General features: G+C 38.6%; 1 protein-coding gene across 3 annotated transcripts in view; it reads right to left on the reverse strand.

The window, feature by feature from the left end:
• Window positions 1-17,196, reverse strand: part of PROKR1 (prokineticin receptor 1) — a 75,794-nt gene extending 58,598 nt beyond the window's left edge. For 2 of the 3 annotated variants that reach the window (XR_010149110.1, XM_054677936.2), the window contains exons 1-4: window positions 17,056-17,196; window positions 10,927-11,133; window positions 9,951-10,092; window positions 6,446-6,611 (exon numbers count right to left, since the gene is read on the reverse strand). The gene's annotated coding sequence lies outside the window, so the exon portion shown is untranslated. The remainder of the gene's footprint in view (window positions 1-6,445; window positions 6,612-9,950; window positions 10,093-10,926; window positions 11,134-17,055) is intronic. The other variant, XM_016948669.4, reaches the window with a different exon arrangement.
• Between the last annotated feature and the right edge of the window lie 1,419 nt (window positions 17,197-18,615).

The following is an 18,615-nucleotide window of genomic DNA, read 5'->3' on the forward strand; positions in this document are numbered from 1 at the left end:
TTCTGCCTTCATTTCGTTATGTACCCAGTAGTCATTCAGGAGCAGGTTGTTCAGTTTCCATGTAGTTGAGCGGTTTTGAGTGAGTTTTTTAATCCTGAGTTCTAGTTTGATTGCACTGTGGTCAGAGAGACAGTTTGTTATAATTTCTGTTCTTTTACATTTGCTGAGGAGTGCTTTACTTCCAACTATGTGGTCAATTTTGGAATAAGTGAGGTGTGGTCTTGAGAAGAATGTATGTTCTGTTGATTTGGGGTGGAGAGTTCTGTAGATGTCTATTAGGTCCGCTTGGTGCAGAGCTGAGTTTAATTCCTAGATATCCTTGTTAACTTTCTGTCTCGTTGATCTGTCTAATGTTGACAGTGGGATGTTAAAGTCTCCCATTATTATTGTGTGGGAGTCTAAGTCTCTTTGTAGGTCTCTAAGGACTTGCTTTATGAATCTGGGTGCTCCTGTATTGGGTGCATATATATTTAGGATAGTTAGCTCTTCTTGTTGAATTGATCCCTTTACCATTATGTAATGGCCTTCTTTGTCTCTTTTGATCTTTGTTGGTTTAAAGTCTGTTTTATTAGAGACTAGGATTGCAACCCCTGCCTTTTTTTGTTTTCCATTCGCTCGGTAGATCTTCCTCCATCCCTTTATTTTGAGCCGAATAGGCCTATGATTTTTATAACATCTGAAACTCTGCTAAAAGACTCCAAAAGCTTATACAGACAACTTATATTTGATGTGTCTGTTATGTAAAAACATTTCTTAAGAAAAAATATTCTGAATACAGGTAAAAGACAGTACCTCTGAAAATGTTGGGGTTGACATATTGTTTCATTTCAATATAAAACAAAATAGATTTGGGAATAGCCTCCATTTAGAATAATTTTCTTTAAGCTTACTGGGTACTTCAATATCTATACTGAGAGTATTTTCTCCATTAACGATATTATGTTCTGCAGAGAAGAAACAAATGAAGGCATAAACAATTTCAAATTCATTAACCATAAATGACAACTGTGAACAAGACTTCAGATAATTTTATGAAAAAATTAAAAATTAGATCATATTTTTAAAAATACATTCTTTAGTAAAATACTACTGTCACAGAATTAGAGACAAATATGGTTAAGAAACTGATCCAAGTACAAGAATATGTATGAAGAATAAATATTCTGCTTGTATTTTTTTTTTAATTTAAAAACATAATGAAATTTTAAATTTGGGCTAATTATAGACACAGATGTATTTATATTTTTAAAAGGATTTCATTTTTGAAAAATGATTTGAATAAAACTATTTTGCAGGTCTGCTAATACAACAAAAAAATTTGTTGTTTAATAAATAAGTATTTTAAAAGTATTTTAAAAGCATTTTAAAAGATTTTAGTGTTCTCTTTCATTTTCAGAAGTGTTCCAATGTGGTGTTGAATTATAGTCACCCTCACTGTACATAACATATCTGGACATCCCTAAACATAGGCTAAACATAGGCTCATCCTTACTTGTCCTTAGACTCAGAAATTTCATTTAAAGATGAGGCTGCCTCCCATAGGCAGCTGTATTCTTGAAGGCTACACCCTCCACTAACATGGGAGGACTGGAGAAAATCCAAGCTAGGTACCAACCAGACAAAGAAAGAACCCCAGCATGTTCTGCAATAGCCAAACTGATCCTGATAAGGAAGGGAAATTTTCTCCCAAGCAATTGATTCTCTTTGAAAGATTTGAGAAAAGGGTGCTGGGATTTCAAAGAAGAGGGCAACCTGCAGAGCCCACAAAGTAAGGGAAAGAAAGGTCACAAAGAGGACTTTGGATACACAAGAAAATAACAGCTGTACTACTCACAGTAGCAAAGACATGGAATCAACCCAAATGCCCATCAATGATAGACTGGATAAAGAAAATGTGGTATATATACACCACGGAATACTATGCAGCCATAAAAAAGAATGAGATCATGTTCTTTGCAGGGACATGGATGGAGCTGGAAGCTGTTATCCTCAGCAAACTAATGCAGGAACAGAAACCAAACACCACATGTTCTCACTTATAAGTAGGAGCTGAATGATGAGAACACATGGACACATGGGGTGGGTGGGGAACGACACAGGCTGAGGCCTGTCAAGAGGGAGAGCATCAGGAAGAACAGCTAATGGATGCTGGGCTTAATACCTAGGTGATGGGTTGATCTGTGCAGCAAACCACCATGGCACACATTTACCTATGTAACAAACCTGCATATCCCGCACATGTACCCTGGAACTGAAAATAGAAGTTGATAAATAAAAATAAATAAATGCTGATAACTTGGAAAAAAAGAGAAAAAGAAAATAACAGCTGCAGTTACATGTATCTAGTGCCACCACACCATGTGCTAAGCACTTGATGGACACATTACATACATATTTTCTCCTCATCCTTTCAACACTTCTACAAGATGGGTGTGTTATCCCCATTTTCCAGATAAAAATCTGAAGCTCACCCAGGTCTGGGAGCTCTTTGCTGCTACACCACCCTGTCTGCCCCAGTAGAGGGCGATGGAGAGCATATACAAAAACAAAAAGAAAACAAAACAAAAAGCAAGTAAGTAAAGAAAGGCAAGTAAATCAAGGTTACAACTGGAGAAAACGATTTGTTCTTATAAGCAAGAATGACTAAAGACCTTAACAGACTATGAAAAACCTAGATGTTCAAAATAAATTGGCTTTGGATACACTTGAGAACAGTGGGCTGCCACAGCCCTTATTAAGTCTACCAGAAACAAAAATGCCCTCTTTTGGGTGAAACATGCGCAGGGAGCCAAAGCTGGATATTAATTACCGCATGACTTCAACTACCAGCCACCCTCTAGAAGTCCACTGTGAAGTGGAATGTAAAATAACACAGGTAATCACAGACACAGGTTGCTGGAAATGATGCAAACACATTATTCTCCCCAAATTAAAACACTCTACTCATGTCCAGAGCTTGAAAATTTCTTTCCCAGTAAAGGTCAAGAAAAGCAAACATTGCTTGAATTTAATTATTAAGCCAGCTGTCAGTCACTGGCAGTGACACAAGCAGGAAGACATTTCAAGGCAGGAAATCAGCTGCAGTTAGCATGACAGGGTCCTTGCATCTTTAATCAGGAACTCCTCTGTCAGAATATTTTATTTATCACTGAAAGAATAATGCCAAGTTGGCATCTATTTTATTCCCTTACTGTATCTTTTTTCTTTTTTAAATACAAATCTAGCAAACAAGACCTTAGTTTACTAAGATTCGATGGATTTCAGTAGGGCTGATAACTGTATTAATTTGCATTAACTGTCCACATTCTAAAGTAGTGCCCTGAAGCAAGATCGAAACATGAGATACCAATGGCAATTCATTTTGCTTATAAGTTTAGGCATGAGAGTGACTGGTCCAGACAGAAGAACTGGTTCTATCCCCTGAATCCGCCACTACCAACTAGCAGCGGCTTCAAAAATTACAGGGGTGTGTGGGTAGAAACCAAGATTGGTAGATGGGAAGGAAGGGAGTACTTGGATTGATACAGAGTGAATGAGGAAGAGGCCTCAAACACCTGCCATTGCCTCTAGAACAACCACTGCAACTAATTTTTCCTCTGTAACTTTGGTGAATTCACATAAACTCTTGAATCTTTAATTTACCAGTTGTGAAACAGGAATAGGATACTCAAAAAGGAAGTTACTAGTAATGGTCTGAAGGTGGTGGTGGCTATGAGTGGTTATGAGTGATTTTTATATTGTTCTTTCTGCTTGTCTGTTTTCTCTGGTTTTTCCAAAATAGAATTTAAAGCATGTTATAAAATTTAAATATTCTATGATTTTTATACATCAAAGTTTCCTTAAGATTGAGTTAAGGACTAGCTACTGATGAATTTTTTGATGAAAAATCCATGTTTACACATGGGTTTATAATAGAGGAAGGAATTCATCATTGACTCAAATTATAGTCAACATTCGTCTACGGTCTACACTGCTTCTCAATGAATTCTAAAGCTTCTTCCAGCAGGAAAATTAAATGATTATGATATCTTTACTACTTTCTTCCAATACATATTTTCCAGTGACCATGATGGTACAGAAATACCATAAGGGCTTAATGTCTGACACGGGGTTAATGAGCAATATAGAAAAGTTCATCAATTCAGGAAACTACCTAAAGGTCATGATTAATTACATTTTCAATAGCCTTTAATTTTTTTCAGGATAACGATGGTCATAAAGAAAAAATGATTTTTAAATTATATTGAATTAAATTAAAATGATATAACTAAAAACGGAAAACAAAGATGCAAATGTATACTTAATACCAAAGAAAGTCTTATTTTTAAGTTTCTATCTCTCTTTTAGACACATATCAGCATATGTAATGACACATTTCATTAACATGCATGTACAATCTTCATCATTTCCACTTGGAGTTCTTTTTAAGCTTTTTAATAATTTGAGTGCTATTAATGGTTATGATAGAAATGTTTATGCTTCCCATGTATGGATTTATTATTCAGCTGACATGGGCTTGGGTTTTGTTGGCTATAGTGTAACTCACTCTCTCTTCTAGAATATTCATTTTCTCAAAGTCACAAGATATACATTTAGTTTAGCAGAACAAATATTTACAGATAATCAGACATGTATATAGCACTGGGCTAGGTATTATGTGAGAAAAAGAGAACACAGCCCATTCCCTCAAGAAAAGTAGACCATCGGTGACACTTCTAACATGACCACTTCTTCCCTATTGAGACAGGGCTGTCAGCTAGAAGTTAGGGAGCCCTGAAGAGCTCTAGATGTCCTTGGTAATACTTCCTCTTCCCTGCCTTCAGGATGCCACAAGCCTTGGCTGCCCACGGACAAATCCAGGTTGGAAGCTGCAATGAGAGCTCAGTACCCTGTATCACAACTTATCCCAACATGCTGTCACCCCTGTTTGCTTCAGTCACCACCAGAATCCAAGATGCCAGTTCACTTATTCCTCATCTATTATCTTACACCTGTGTGTTCAACAGGTATACAAATATGACTCAGTTTCTCACTCCTTCACAACCCTAAACTCTTGCCCTTTGTAACTCACAGCCTGTCATTTGCAAAATCCCCTAAATGCTCACCTCTTCTCTGAACATTCCCATGATCTAGCCCTACACAATCTGGCTCCTGCCTACTTCTACCAGAGGAAGCCCTCTCCCACCCCTCCTCTCCACCTTGATCCTTCTACCATAAGCACTCTAGTTTTCCTGCTGTTTCTGGAACTCCCCAGGCTCCTTCCTGCCCGTGGCCTTTGTACTTGTCAGCTCCGTTTGGTATACTCTCTTCCTACACCTTCTCCTGGCCACTGCCTTGTTCACTCAGGTCTGTATTCACATATCACTCCTCAGGGAGGCCTTTCCTGACCACGGATCTAAAACAGCCACCACCCCTCACACCTATCGCAAGCTCCCACCCCACCATTCTCTATGCTTTTCCCCTGCTTTATTTCTATAGCACTTATTACACCTATCGTAGTCTCTGTTTTGTTGGTGTATTTCCTGTTATCTCGTTATACTATAAACTCCATTTGGGAAAGAACGTTGTCTCATTCATCTCTGCATCTTCTATGCCAAGAACAATGTCTGTGGCAGTTCCAGCTGCTCAACAAGTATGTGTTGAATGAATGAGTGAATGAGTATTTCAGAATTTTCAGAATGCCCCAGGAAAAAATTCATGGTTATATAAGTTTTAGAAACAGTAGATATATAAACCCAGTTTTAAAGACTCACAGGACACATTTGCTTATGCAAGGCTATGTCAAGTCTCAAAGCAACAAACCCATTTAATTCCGCATTTCAAAATTAATTTCATCATGGTACCCTTTTTAAGCCTCACCTATAAATATCTATAGAATCAGAATTCCATTTGGGAAAGATTGCTGTTGGCAACTGAAATCTGTTGAGGATACTTTAGAGGAGAATGACGTCTCTTGACCTCTGGACAATCCCCTACTTCCTTCCCTTTCTTCCATCTCCAATTTCCTAATTTCTTTTATAGGCCAGAACAGAACCCACTCTCAGGAGTCTGGGCACTGGGAATCTGGGGCTCACTTAAGAGAAAGTCTCTCTGTTGGTGGACACTCAAGAGACTCTGTTACCCAAAGAGCTACACTGAGGTGAGCAATGTGTCACCCAAGCTTATCTCACATGGGTGACAGGAACCTCCAGTACAGCAGTATCCAGCCTTGCCCCAGTTCCAGCCTCCTCCAACATAAAACTCCCTTCCTCATGGTAAGATATGAGGGTTGGAGGCCATTGTTAGGAGAGTGAGGGTAAATCCCCTTGCCTCTTCAACTTGCTACTTTTTACCATTTTTACATGTATCCTGGGAGTTAGGTTTAAAGGCTTAATTAGATTCAGGTTAACATTTTTGGCAAGGGTGGAGTCAGCTCCTTCTTTGGGCGAACTCTGATGGAAGTTACCTGTGATCTGCCCCTCGGTGGGACCTGGCTGCACTCTCTTTTCCACGTCACCTCCATTGAGTATCAGGTCTGACTTGGGCTCAGAAGCTGAGTCTGGTGGCCTCATGTATTCATTGACTGTTACATATAAACTGAAGTTCACAGCATTCTCTGTCTCCTTGGTATGCTGTAGGCATGGGCTACAGTTAATTTTATTTTCTCTTTACCAATTAAAACGATGCTTTCCCCAAATAAAGCATATTATTATTTTAAAATTTATGGACCCTGTGAATTTTACAACTGACTTTCCCCCTTGTTTGGGAAGACTGAGAGCTGGATTTGCTCCTCTATAAACCAGTATATGAGCTATGCTTTTCTGTACATTCTTGTGAATTAACTTCATCCCTGGCTTAAGCTTTCTATTCTGCTTTTGTGTTCAATTCTCCATCTATTTCTTTTTCATCTTGTGTATTTCTGTAAGCTGCCTTGGTTCCTTAATGGAATGAGGCAGGAATGTAAATCCACAGAGCAGCAGAGTGTTTGTAGGCATAGGAAGATGCCGGCATGTGTTGACATACTTATTTGCCTATCTTGCAAAGTTTAATCATCAGAACTGAAGGTCATGAAGCACTGCACCATACTGGGTAATGACATGGCATTTCCATTGGCATTTAATGGTAAATTGCATTGCCTTTCACAGTACTAAAACTGTTGTTGTAGAAGAAAGAAATACTTTGGATTCTGGAAATTAAAGCAAATGGGAGAAATAATGTAAACCACCTTATCTATTGGAGGCCAAAGTTTCGAGCTTGTATTCTGGCTGGAACTCTCAGCCTAGTGCTACCCAAACCCATCCGACTTCCAGTCCTCAATTTGCTCTTCCTGAGAGGGAAGGTGGAATTCTTTAAGAATTGTGATCTTTCTCTGAACGTGTTTTAAAATTGAGGACGATGGAAAAGAAAAAATAAAATGAGTATCAGACACTTTGCAATTAGCTATTTAAGAGAAATACATCTTAAGTAAGGAGGAGCTAACGGAGTCTTTTGTAGCCTACACAGCTCTGAGCTGACTCCCACGTTCAGCTCCAGGTATTATCAGGCTGTCGACAGATCAAGAAAGAAGACATGAGAAGAGCTGGCCCCTGCGTATAGAGAACACTAGCCTTGTCTTCCATGCTCATTTGTCTCATCTGCTTGAGAACTTCATTTCTGCCTGTCTTTGGGCTGTTTACCCCACAAAAGCCCAACTTTGCTATTCTGAGTCTTGGATCCTTGCCCAAGAGATTAGTTAATGCATTTGTGTACATGGCAGTGTTGAAAAACAATAGTTGCCAGGCAGCAGAAAGACAACCAACCATCCTCCCACAAACATGACTTTAGATCTTGGTTTGAACAAATCAAGTAGTGTGATGTGGAACAAATTCATACACTAGAAGGAAGTTCCTGGATGGCCTGGATTTCTGTCACCCCAGTGCCTGGAGCAGAGCTTGGCACTAAGTGGGAGCTCAGTAAGTATTTATTTGTTGAACAAATGAGAGGATGCTAGGAGTTACATTGGCCAGTACAACTTCGTAGCATTGGTGTTTAATGGTCACAGATCACAAAGGCACAGATCATGTCCTGTGCTGAAAATGAGTTAACAAATTCAAACAGGCTGGAGCTGAGCTGTCCCCTATTGCCCAGAGCTCCCAAATACCAATTGTTTGCTTTCCTTCCTTTGCAGCATTGGGAGCCATTCAGTGACTTAGAAGACGATGTTAGAGTGTGAGAGGTCACACAAAGATATGAGGCTCCTGAGTGTTCAGCTGACAGCCCCACCCCACTGACCAGGACAAAGGTTGCCCCTCTCTGCTTCTACTGCCTGTTCTTTTTTTTTTTTTTTTTGAATCGGGGTCTTGCTCTGTTGCTCAAGATGGAGTGAAGCAGCACAATCTTCTCTGCTCATGGCAACTTCCATCTTTTGGGTTCAAGTGATCCTCCTGTCTCAGCTTCCCAAATAGCTGGGATTAAAGCGGGCACCACCACACCCAGCTAACTTTCGTATTTTTAGTAGAGACGGGATTTCGCCATGTTGGTGAACAGGCTGGTCTTGAACTCCTGACCTCAAGTGATCCACCTGCCTCAGCCTCCCAAAATGCTGGAATTACAGGTGTAAGCCGCTGCACCCAGCCTGCTTCTACCCCATGTTCTGAGAGTTCTGCCTGTGGCTTCTCCTCTGCAAAGTTACCTCCAACCTTGTCTTCAGCCCTGTTTCTCCTGATGGAGCCAGTGTAGGAAGTGGTGGGCAGGCAGTGCGTCCTGCCTCCAGTCCCTGGGAAGGTCCCAGGCCGCTCTGCCTCTTCTGTCCCTCTCATGCTGTAGGAGCTGCCAAGGACAACCTTGAGGAAAGGCAAAGGCACTCCTCAGCCTGCCAGGCGGTGTGACCTGTGTGGTCCTTGCTCTGCTTCCCAGCTTTGGTGTTGTTATTTCTTTACCTATAATGTGTGTTAAACCTAAAACTCCATTCCCAGCTGCTGCAGTTTAAAGCTATACTTAACTCTCTAATAATAAGCTAATATATGTTGGTGCAACACTTTGCACTCTGTGGTCCAAAGATCTGAAGAACATTTTTTTATTCCCCCCGAAAATGTGAAGAACATTTTTTTTAGTCAGGATGCATTTACATAGCACCTGTGTAACAAAATAAGACTCATTACTTGGCAAAATGCCAGAATTTCATGTTACAGCGTTGTCAAACTTTTAAAAGACAAACATTAACTTTGCAACATTTCTATGTCAGCCTGACTCCTTAATTACTAACTTTTGGAGAAAGGAAAAGAAAGATCATAACAAGCAATGACCAAAATTTGCTTAATTGACAACCATAGTGTTCATTACATAGCTTAATCTTAATTTAAACTCTAGTGTAATAACTAAAAGTTGGTTTGTTTCTCCTTATGCTGTATGTAACAGACAGGACTGACTAGCTAAAGGAAAATATGAAGAGCTGCTGGGGTCGTTTGATGAAAGGAAGAGTTGACCAGCCAGAGAACCAGACAGCTCTGAGGCCTCAGCAATGGAGGCTTGGGGACCTGCTCTCCAGAGTGCTGTGGTAGAGAGCGCCTCTGATACGAGGCGCTCCTTGTCCCTGTCCTTATCTACTCAAAAAAAAAAAAAAAAACCCTAGAAAAAGCACCCGACTGGCCCTGCTGGCGTAAGGGGTCACCCCAAACCAGTTGCTGAGGTCAGAAGGGTAAGGTCATGTGCCTGGGCCGTGGCCCCTGGAGGCTCTCTTCTGTGCGCCGGCACTGTCCCCAGAGAAGGAATCAGCCAGTGAGGCAGCTCCCCAGGGTCTCCACCAAGGGAAGCACAAATGTTCTTCTTTAAAATGAACCAAGTAGGTGGGGTGCGATGGCTCATGCCTGTAATCCCAGTACTTTGGGAGGCCAAGGGGGCAGGATCCCTTAATCCCAGGAGTTTGAGACCAGTCTAGGCAACACAGGGAAACCCCATGTCTACAAAAAAAAAAAATTTTTTTTTTTAATTACCTGGACATGGTGGTGCATGCCTGTAGTCCCAGCTGCTTGGGAAGCTGAGGCGGGAGGATTGCTTGAGCCCAGGAATTTGAGACTGCAGTCAATGGTGATTGTACCATTGCACTCTGGCTTAGGTGACAGAGCCAGACCCTGTCTTAAAAAATAATAATAATTAAATTAAATTAAAAAGAATAAAATGAACCAATGGTGGCTCCTGTTGGTGTAATGTCATGTTGAGAGATGCAGGGAATGTCATTAACTCAACACTGTCACTCCAACAGGCTTGATCTCACTATTTTGTTAACACTTCTAAGGTGAAGTGCTAATGACTTTTATTGGTTTAGGAGGACAATAGTCAGTGTGCTAGTTTGAAAGAAAAGTTTGGGGAAAACAAACATGTATCCTTCCTTAGGGAATATCTACATAAACATCCAGACTGCTAATTCCAGATAGCTGTTTATTTCACAGGCCAGTAAGCCTGCTAAGTCAAAAAACGGACATCTCCTTAGCAGGAGGCATGTGTTAATATTTAGGTATGGATGACTAATGCCATTTTGAGATGTCAACCATTAATTAAAAATAACAAGTGCTATATCTAAGAATAAAATAACAGGCAGATTGATCTGTGGCTATTAATTAGACCTAGCAAGCAACATGATTTTATCTTCTGTCAGTTAGCTCTTAGTAATCAACATTGTCAAAGGAAAGTGACTTTTATCAGCATGGAATTAAGGGTGCTGGGCACACAGTTTGCTTAATCTCAGTTTTGGAACAACAAATTTCTCTTTCAAAATAAAAGAGATGAATTACAATGATATACTTTCCTTAAGCTAGCACTAACACAATTAGGAAGATTCTGGACCTCCCACTTAAGCACTGAGGTAAGGGGGGCAGAGGTTGTCTGGAGTCCTAATTAGCTCAAGTTCTTCAACCCACATTTCTTATCCAGTGATGAGAACCATGAGGAGAAAGCCTCCTGGCTTCTTACCTTTTGGTGCTCTACTAACAGAAGAGGAACAATCCTGAGTGTTCACCTGCTGACCTAATGATGCCAACAGTGAAGAGTCCAAGCACCAAGATATCAAGGAGAACTGAATCATGCAATGTTTATGGTGAATGCTGAATATCACAGAATGTCAGGAGTTGTCCAGAAGAGGGTGAGAAGATGAAGAGTGAAGATGCGGGAAATTATTTGCTGAAAAAAAGTTTGATATAATTCATTTGTAATTCCCAATGTTTGGTACTATCCTACGAGTAGAAACGTGAATACTTTCCATTTCCTCTGTGGCTATTAATCTGTTCACCCTTTTTAATGTCTTATAAAGTACACTTTGGAAAGTTATTTTTTTTAGAAAGTCATACATTCATCTACATTTACAAATTGACATGAAGTTGTACATACTCTCTTACAAAATTTTAAAACATCCATATTTGTAGTTCTAACCCTTTTTATTTTTAATGTTTGTCTTTTTTTTTTTGCTAAGAGTTGTCTCTATTTTTTCTCTTATTGATCAAGTCTGTTGGGTTTTCCTTTTTTAGTCTTTTATCTTAAGATTTTACTAATTCTATCCTATCCTTGGCTAATTCGGATGCTCTGCTTTTGTCTAGCTCTAAAATACTTAGTTGATTTATTATTAATCTTTTTTCTTATACATGTAAGACAATATTATTTTTCTTCAAATATATTACTTGCTACATAATAGTAACATAATACTCTAATTGTTGCTTATTTTTAAACAGCTTACAAGTTCAACCTGATGCCTTTTTTTCCAGAGATATGATTTTAATCTGTTCAGAAGGATGGATTAAAATATCACATCCATTAGATTTATTTTTCCTGTCCTTTGGTTGTTCGTTTCTAATTTCATTACACCATAGGAGGTTTCCACTGTGGGCTCCACAGACAAAATGACACCCATGGCACAAACAAGGAAGTTTCCTGACAGTGTAATTAGCACCAATGTGAGCCGCTAAACTCACAGCTAATGAAGGTTAAAATCTCAAGAATAATATGTGTCACTGATGGAATTACTGTGTGTATAATTTTATGGTTTCAAAGAATATTGGCTACTTCTATTCTTGACTTTCCATCTTTTATGCTTTATGAAAAATGAAAGTCGCACAGATTAATCCCAAACTTCAGAATGATTAATTTTCTTTTGAGGCGTCACAAACTCTGCTTGCTTTTCATTGTTGGGCCTGGACTGAACTCCTCATTAGAGATATATAGAAGTGGGCTTATACTGCCTGCTTTCCAAAGCTGTCCTTCAACAGCATCTTATCCATGAACCGGAAAGCTGTGTGTGTGTGTGTGTGTGTGTATTTTAATACTAATACTAGTGCCCCATCTGAGAGATTCTGACCCAGTAGGTCTCTCATGGAACCCAGCACCTATTGTTTTTTAAAGAAATTCACAGGGGATTCTGATGCACAGCTAGGTTAAGGATCACTGTATTAATAAATTTAACTAATACAAAAATGCTAACAGAAGTACAAGTACCCATTCCTTAACTTTCACAACATTGTAATCTCTCTGCAGATTCCTTCTTTCTGACTATAAAACATGCTGTGTGTTCCCACCGTAAAAACAATGCCACACAAAACAAACCTCTACTGATTTTATCATCTCTACACTTCCCTAGAGTGACTGCAATCTATTTATTTCTTCTCCACCATTTCTTCCTGAACACCCTGACATCTTGCTTCTCCCTTGCTACTCTTTTGGTCATATCACTCATGTCCAAAGAGTCATTTATCCATTCAACAAGTATGTATTGAGCTCCAGTTATGTTCTAGGCACTGTTCTTAACACTGGAAATTTGGCACTGAAAACAATGGACAAATACCCTTGTCTTGATGAAGTTTACATTCTAGCAAAGTGAGAAAGAAAAACGAACAGAGGTAAATTACACAGTATTCTGAGAAATACATATTATGAAAAAAATAGAGCTAGGTATAAGAGATCAGAAGTGTATATGTGGGGATGCAGTGGAGGAAGCAGAAATGTCAAATAGGGTGACCAAGTAAGGCCTTAGACATTTCCCTCAAGGGGAACAACTCTTGAAGGAGGTGATGGTCTGATCCATGTGATTATCTTGGGAAAGAGCATTCGAGGCAGAATGAACAGCCAGGCCGTAGACCTGAAGTCAGGAACATATGTGATAAAAAATAAGGAGGCTAATCCAGCTGGATCAGAGAACGTGAAAAATTGTAGTAGGTGAGGTTGGGGAGATAATAAAGGACATAATAAAGACTCTGGCTTTGGTCTGAGTGAGACTGGAGACCACTGGAGGGTTTGGGACAAGGGTGTAATATGATTTGACTTAAGCTGTAACAGGATTACTCTGACTGCTGTGCTCTGAATAAACTTATAGGAGACCAAAGGTTGGAGCAGGGAGCCCAAGTTGATAGCAGTTGAAGTGCAGAAATATAGTCAGATTCTGGATATATTTTGAAAGTAGAATCAACAAGATTTTGCTGATTGTTGAAGGAAGTGGGACTGAAGAATAAATATTCTTAAGGTTTTGTGGCCTGAGCAAGGGCAAAGAAGTTTCAGAAGGACAATTAGAATTCAGTATTAAACATGTGAAGTTTGAGGTGTTTATCCTACAGTCAAGTGGAAATGTTGGGTAGGCAGTTGGATATATAAAGGCTTGGAGCTTAGGGAAGAGGTCTCTCCTTGAGATACAAATTCAGGAGTTTTCAGCATATGGAAAAGAACCACAAGATTGCATAAAATCACCAAGGAAATGAATGTAGAGAGGAAAAGGAACCTAGGACCAAGGACTCTGCCCTGGAACACTTTAAGTGTTCATGGAAAAAAGAAATACCAAGCAAAGAACACTGGGAGTAAGGTGGGTAGAAAACTCAAGACATTCTAATTTCCTGGAAGTCAAGTGAAGGAAATGTTCCAAGGAGGTGGAAGTGACCTTTTGTTTCAAATGTTGAGGAAAGATTGAGAAGGATGAGGGCTGAGAAATGACCATAGGATTCAGGAGAGTGGAAATCACTGATGCACCTGACAAAAGCAGTTTCAGTGGAAAAGGTGGTGGGAAAGGCTTGATTTTGTAACCAAGTTCAGGCTCATCCTGCTCATCGCACAACAGCCAATAAGTAGGGAGACAAGGAGTTGGAGCAAGGAAGGCAACTTAATTTTGGAAAGCCAGTAAACCGAGAAGATGGCCGACTAACGTCCTAAAGTACCATCTTAAATCATAACAAATTTCAGGCTGCTTTTATGTTAAGGGCAAAAGGAAGAGGAGGGGGTTGGGACAAAGAAGTGACCAATGAGTACAAATATGTGGGCACCAGTAAGAGTCCAAGGGCTTTGGGAACTTCTTTGTGCTTGGTCAGGTCACAATGCACCTATAAATCTTTAATAAAACATAATTGTTTACATACTTCCTCAATAATCACAGAATTAGTTTCAAAAACTACATGATTCCTGTTTTCACATTTAATCTCAGTGCTCTGAAATTATCCTAGCCTATGTGTAGCAATGGGTAAAGGTCCCTTAAATGAAAATGGAATTAGTTATGTTAGTTCTTTTGATGTTTTTCTGTTACAATTTTAAGGACTTAAAGGATGGGCACTGGTGACAGCAAGTATAGACAACACTTTTGACGAATTTTCCTGTTAAGGGGAGAAGATAAATAGGGTAGTAAAGCTGTTGCGGGGAGTGAATTAAGGAAAGTTTTTTTGTCTCTCTTTAAGATGGAAGAAATATTATTAAGTTTACATGATGATGGGAATGAATCAGTACATAGGAAAAAACTGATGAGATGGGAGAGGGGGAGGAATTACCAGTGTAATGTCCTTAAGCATGTAAGAGATGCCTGGATCTAGGGAAATGATTTTAAATAAAATAATAAACAATTTATCTATAATACTGGGGGAGAAGATAAAGAATTTGAGAATAGCTGGTAGGTGGGTAGATGCAGGTGAGAGTTTGTAAAAGTTCTCATTGAATAGCTTCAATTATCTCAGTGAAGTAGGAAGCTAAATCTAATCTCAGTTCTTACGTGTGTAACCATTCTATAGCAACTGACAATATTAACTACTTCTTCCTTCTTAATATTCATTCTACTTTCAGCTCCCGTGACACAGAAAGTTCCTAACATTCCTCTTCTTCTAATTCCTCTGAAGAATCTTTTTATCTATCTTCCTATCCCTTAAATTATGACACTAAATATCTTGTCCTCAACTCTCTTTTACCACTTACTCCTTTGGTGACTGTGGTAGACATTACTAGTGTTCACTCTGTTTCTCATCTTTTCTGGACACCCATAAGACTGTACTTCCCAAGCCCCTTCTAGTGGTTAAAGCCATGTGATTACTTCTGGCCAATGAGCTGCAAACAGGAGTGATGTCACTTCAGCCTGAAGCCTTTAATTACACTATAACCCTCTACTTTCTGTATTCCCTTGCAGTCATGATTAAGAAGGTCTCACGATCCAGATGATACAACTGCAAGAAGGCAGAGACTCTAAAATCCTGGAATGCTGAGTTGCTACATGGAAGAAAGTGCCCTAGAGGGTCACCCAACACAGAAAATCTTGGCATAAGAAAATGTTCCTTGTGTTAAGACACTGAGATTTTGGGGTTATCCTAGCATAACTAGTCTAACTGAATGGCACAGTGACCTACTGGAGTGGTTCTCAAAATTTTCAGCCTCAGGAGTCTTTTCACTCTTAAAAATTACTGAGAAACCCAAAAAGCTTTTGTTTATGAGGGTCGTATTTGTAGACAGTTACCATACTGGAGATTATAATTGAGAAATTTTTAAAATATTTAGTAATTCACTTAAAAAGAAGAGTAAACCCATTACACACTGATACATGTATTTTATAAAAAATAATTATATATTTTAAAGAATTTAGTCAGATGAATGGCATTGTTTTATATTTTTGCAAATCTCTTTAATGTCTGTCTTCTCTAGAAGACAGGTAGATTCCTGTATCTGCTCTCCTATGTTGTTTTGCTTAAAGTACATGGAGAAAACCAGGCCTTACACAGATATGTAGTTGAAAAGGAAGGAGTATTTTAATAAGCTTTTCAGGTAATGGTGGATATTCTTCTTGATGTCACAAAAATAGACAAATTGCAGTTTCTGGAAGATTAGTTGAAATATGGAATCTGAAACCATATTAATGAACTTAACAGATTCTGTTATATTAAGTCCATTGCTTCATCTTACACTTTGACTGGATCTCTTACCCATGCCTGGTTTTATAACATCATACACTGGTTATGTGGAAAATGTTGGCTCACTAAGTTTTGCAGATCTTCCAAATATTGATACATTTTATTATATCGTATTACCTACAATATCATCAGAATAGTTTCTAGAGTTTTGAAAAGCTATCAAGCTAATGGTGATGAATCCAAGTTCTTCCAAAATTCTGATTTTTGCTTAAAAGCTCAAATTTCAGCATTACAGCAAATACTGTTGGTTGTTTTCCTTGAAAACAGGGCTCATTTAGTTCATGTTTGATAAAACATCTGCCAAATACTCAAGTTTGAATAATCATAATATGTCCGCCAGTCATTCTTTCAAGTTAAAATTTTGTTCCATAAAAAAATCTGTTAGTTCATCCTGCAACTCAATCACACCAAGATTTTCTCATGACTGAGACTGTATATACTTCAGTATACAGCCAGAGGGGTATTTCTGTTACACTCTAGCTTCTCCTTCTCTGACTGGTCCCATTCTATCCACTATGTTATTTGAATGCTTGCCTCATTGCCTTTGTAAAATCTTTTACTGTAGATACCATTTCTTTTTCTTTTTTGTATCTTTCATGGTATTTAGTAGTCACTGTCACTGAATGAATAAATATCCTATTGTCCAGAATAGAGAGTAAGCACATTGAAAATAGGGACTCTATGTTATTCTTTGAATTGCTGACACCTAAGACAGTATCTTGGGCACAACAGAGTATAACTGTGGTTGTTTATGATGATAAAGTTTATTATGTACATTATATTAGGGTGGCCGATAATAATCTCAATCATAATTATTATCACTTTACTTTCAGTACATATTGTAGAGGTGAAGCTTTGTAGGCTAGGTTTGTAGATTGGCAGGAAAAGATCCCCCTCCCCCACATGCACACACCATTATGGACTCCTGGCCAACAAAGAGACTGAATGGGAATGAGGTGGTCTCACAGAGCAGGGCTGGATGCAGCGTGCTGGTGGACAGTTTCCCCCTCAGTGAGGTGTGCTGGTGACACTGAGCGATTAGTTGTAAGAAACTACCCATTTACTCTCAGCTTTACATCAACATTCTGGAATAATTATGCTCACAATCTATCTGCTTTCATTACAAAGAATGTTTAGGATCCTCTAGTTCTAGAAACTCAGTATCAATAGGGCCATCCTCAACCAGAGGAAAACACCAAAGTCAGTGTTCAAGTGTCCCCCAAAACTCTTCAGGTCTCCAGTTTCCCAGGGTCCTAGAAAACCCATCCCCCCTCAAAAGTTTAGCCAAAAAATATTTGCTTTTAAAATTAGGCACATAGGTGAGAAATGTATATATGATAATTTTTACCATGACAGAGGAGGCTGGGATATAGTTTCAGTTCCAGGAACACCATGACAGGGAGAATTGGCTCTTATCCACTGTATAGAACAGCAATTAATTTAAAAAATCAAGCTTTGTTAATGGTGCTCTTGAGACTACTGACAGCCTAATGTTACCGGTTTTCCCTCTGTTTTGGAAAACACAGATCTAAACACAGTCCAATTACACTTTCATTTTCATTACACTTCAGTCAATTAAGCTATACATTTATTTATACAATAGTTATACTCAAAAGTGTCTTCAGGATGATTATGAAAGTTGCATTAAAACTGTATCGTTAAAAGCAGCTATCATGAACTATTACATTACTACGAAGAATATCCTTTGATATTAAATATTTTTTTCCTTCTAAAAGACTGGTATTACCCTTTGCATTACTTTTTTGTGACAGATTTATTGAAATATATAGTTCACGTGCAATGAAATCTACCCTTTGAAAGTGTACAATGCATTGTTTGTAATATATTTACAGAGTTGTGCAACCATCACTGCCATCTAATCTTAGAACATTTTTATCACTCAAAAGGAAATCCTATACTCATTAGCAGTCACTCCCCATTCTTCCTCCCCAAGTCCCTGGCAACCACAAATTTGCTTTCTGTCTTTATGGATTTGCCTATTTTGGAAATTTCATATAAATGAGTTCATACAGTATGTGGCCTTTTGTGTCTGGCTTCTTTTACTTGCCTTCGAGGCTCATCTATCTTGTAGCATGTATCAGTACTTTATTCCTTTTTATGACCAAATAATATTCCATTGCACAGATATACCACGTTTTGCTTATCCATTCATCAGTTGATAGACATTTGGGTGTTTATACTTTTTGGCTGTTAAGAATAATGCTTCTATTGACATTGTGTACAGTTTTTATGTGGAAATGTTTTCAATTCCTTTGGGTATATACCTAGGAGTAGATTATGTAACACTTCAAGGATTAAGTTAGTGGCAGGGATGAGAATAAGTTAAATATTACATTCGTAGATTTGTTATACTACCAAGGCTAAAGGGATATTATAAAGGGAAAAATAGTTCCCAAATAACAATGAGATAAAAATCAGAATAATAGGTTACAGTCTAGAGAAATGTTTATCT

Source organism: Pan troglodytes, chromosome 12, assembly GCF_028858775.2.
Source record: "Pan troglodytes isolate AG18354 chromosome 12, NHGRI_mPanTro3-v2.0_pri, whole genome shotgun sequence".
Lineage (NCBI taxonomy): Eukaryota > Metazoa > Chordata > Mammalia > Primates > Hominidae > Pan > Pan troglodytes.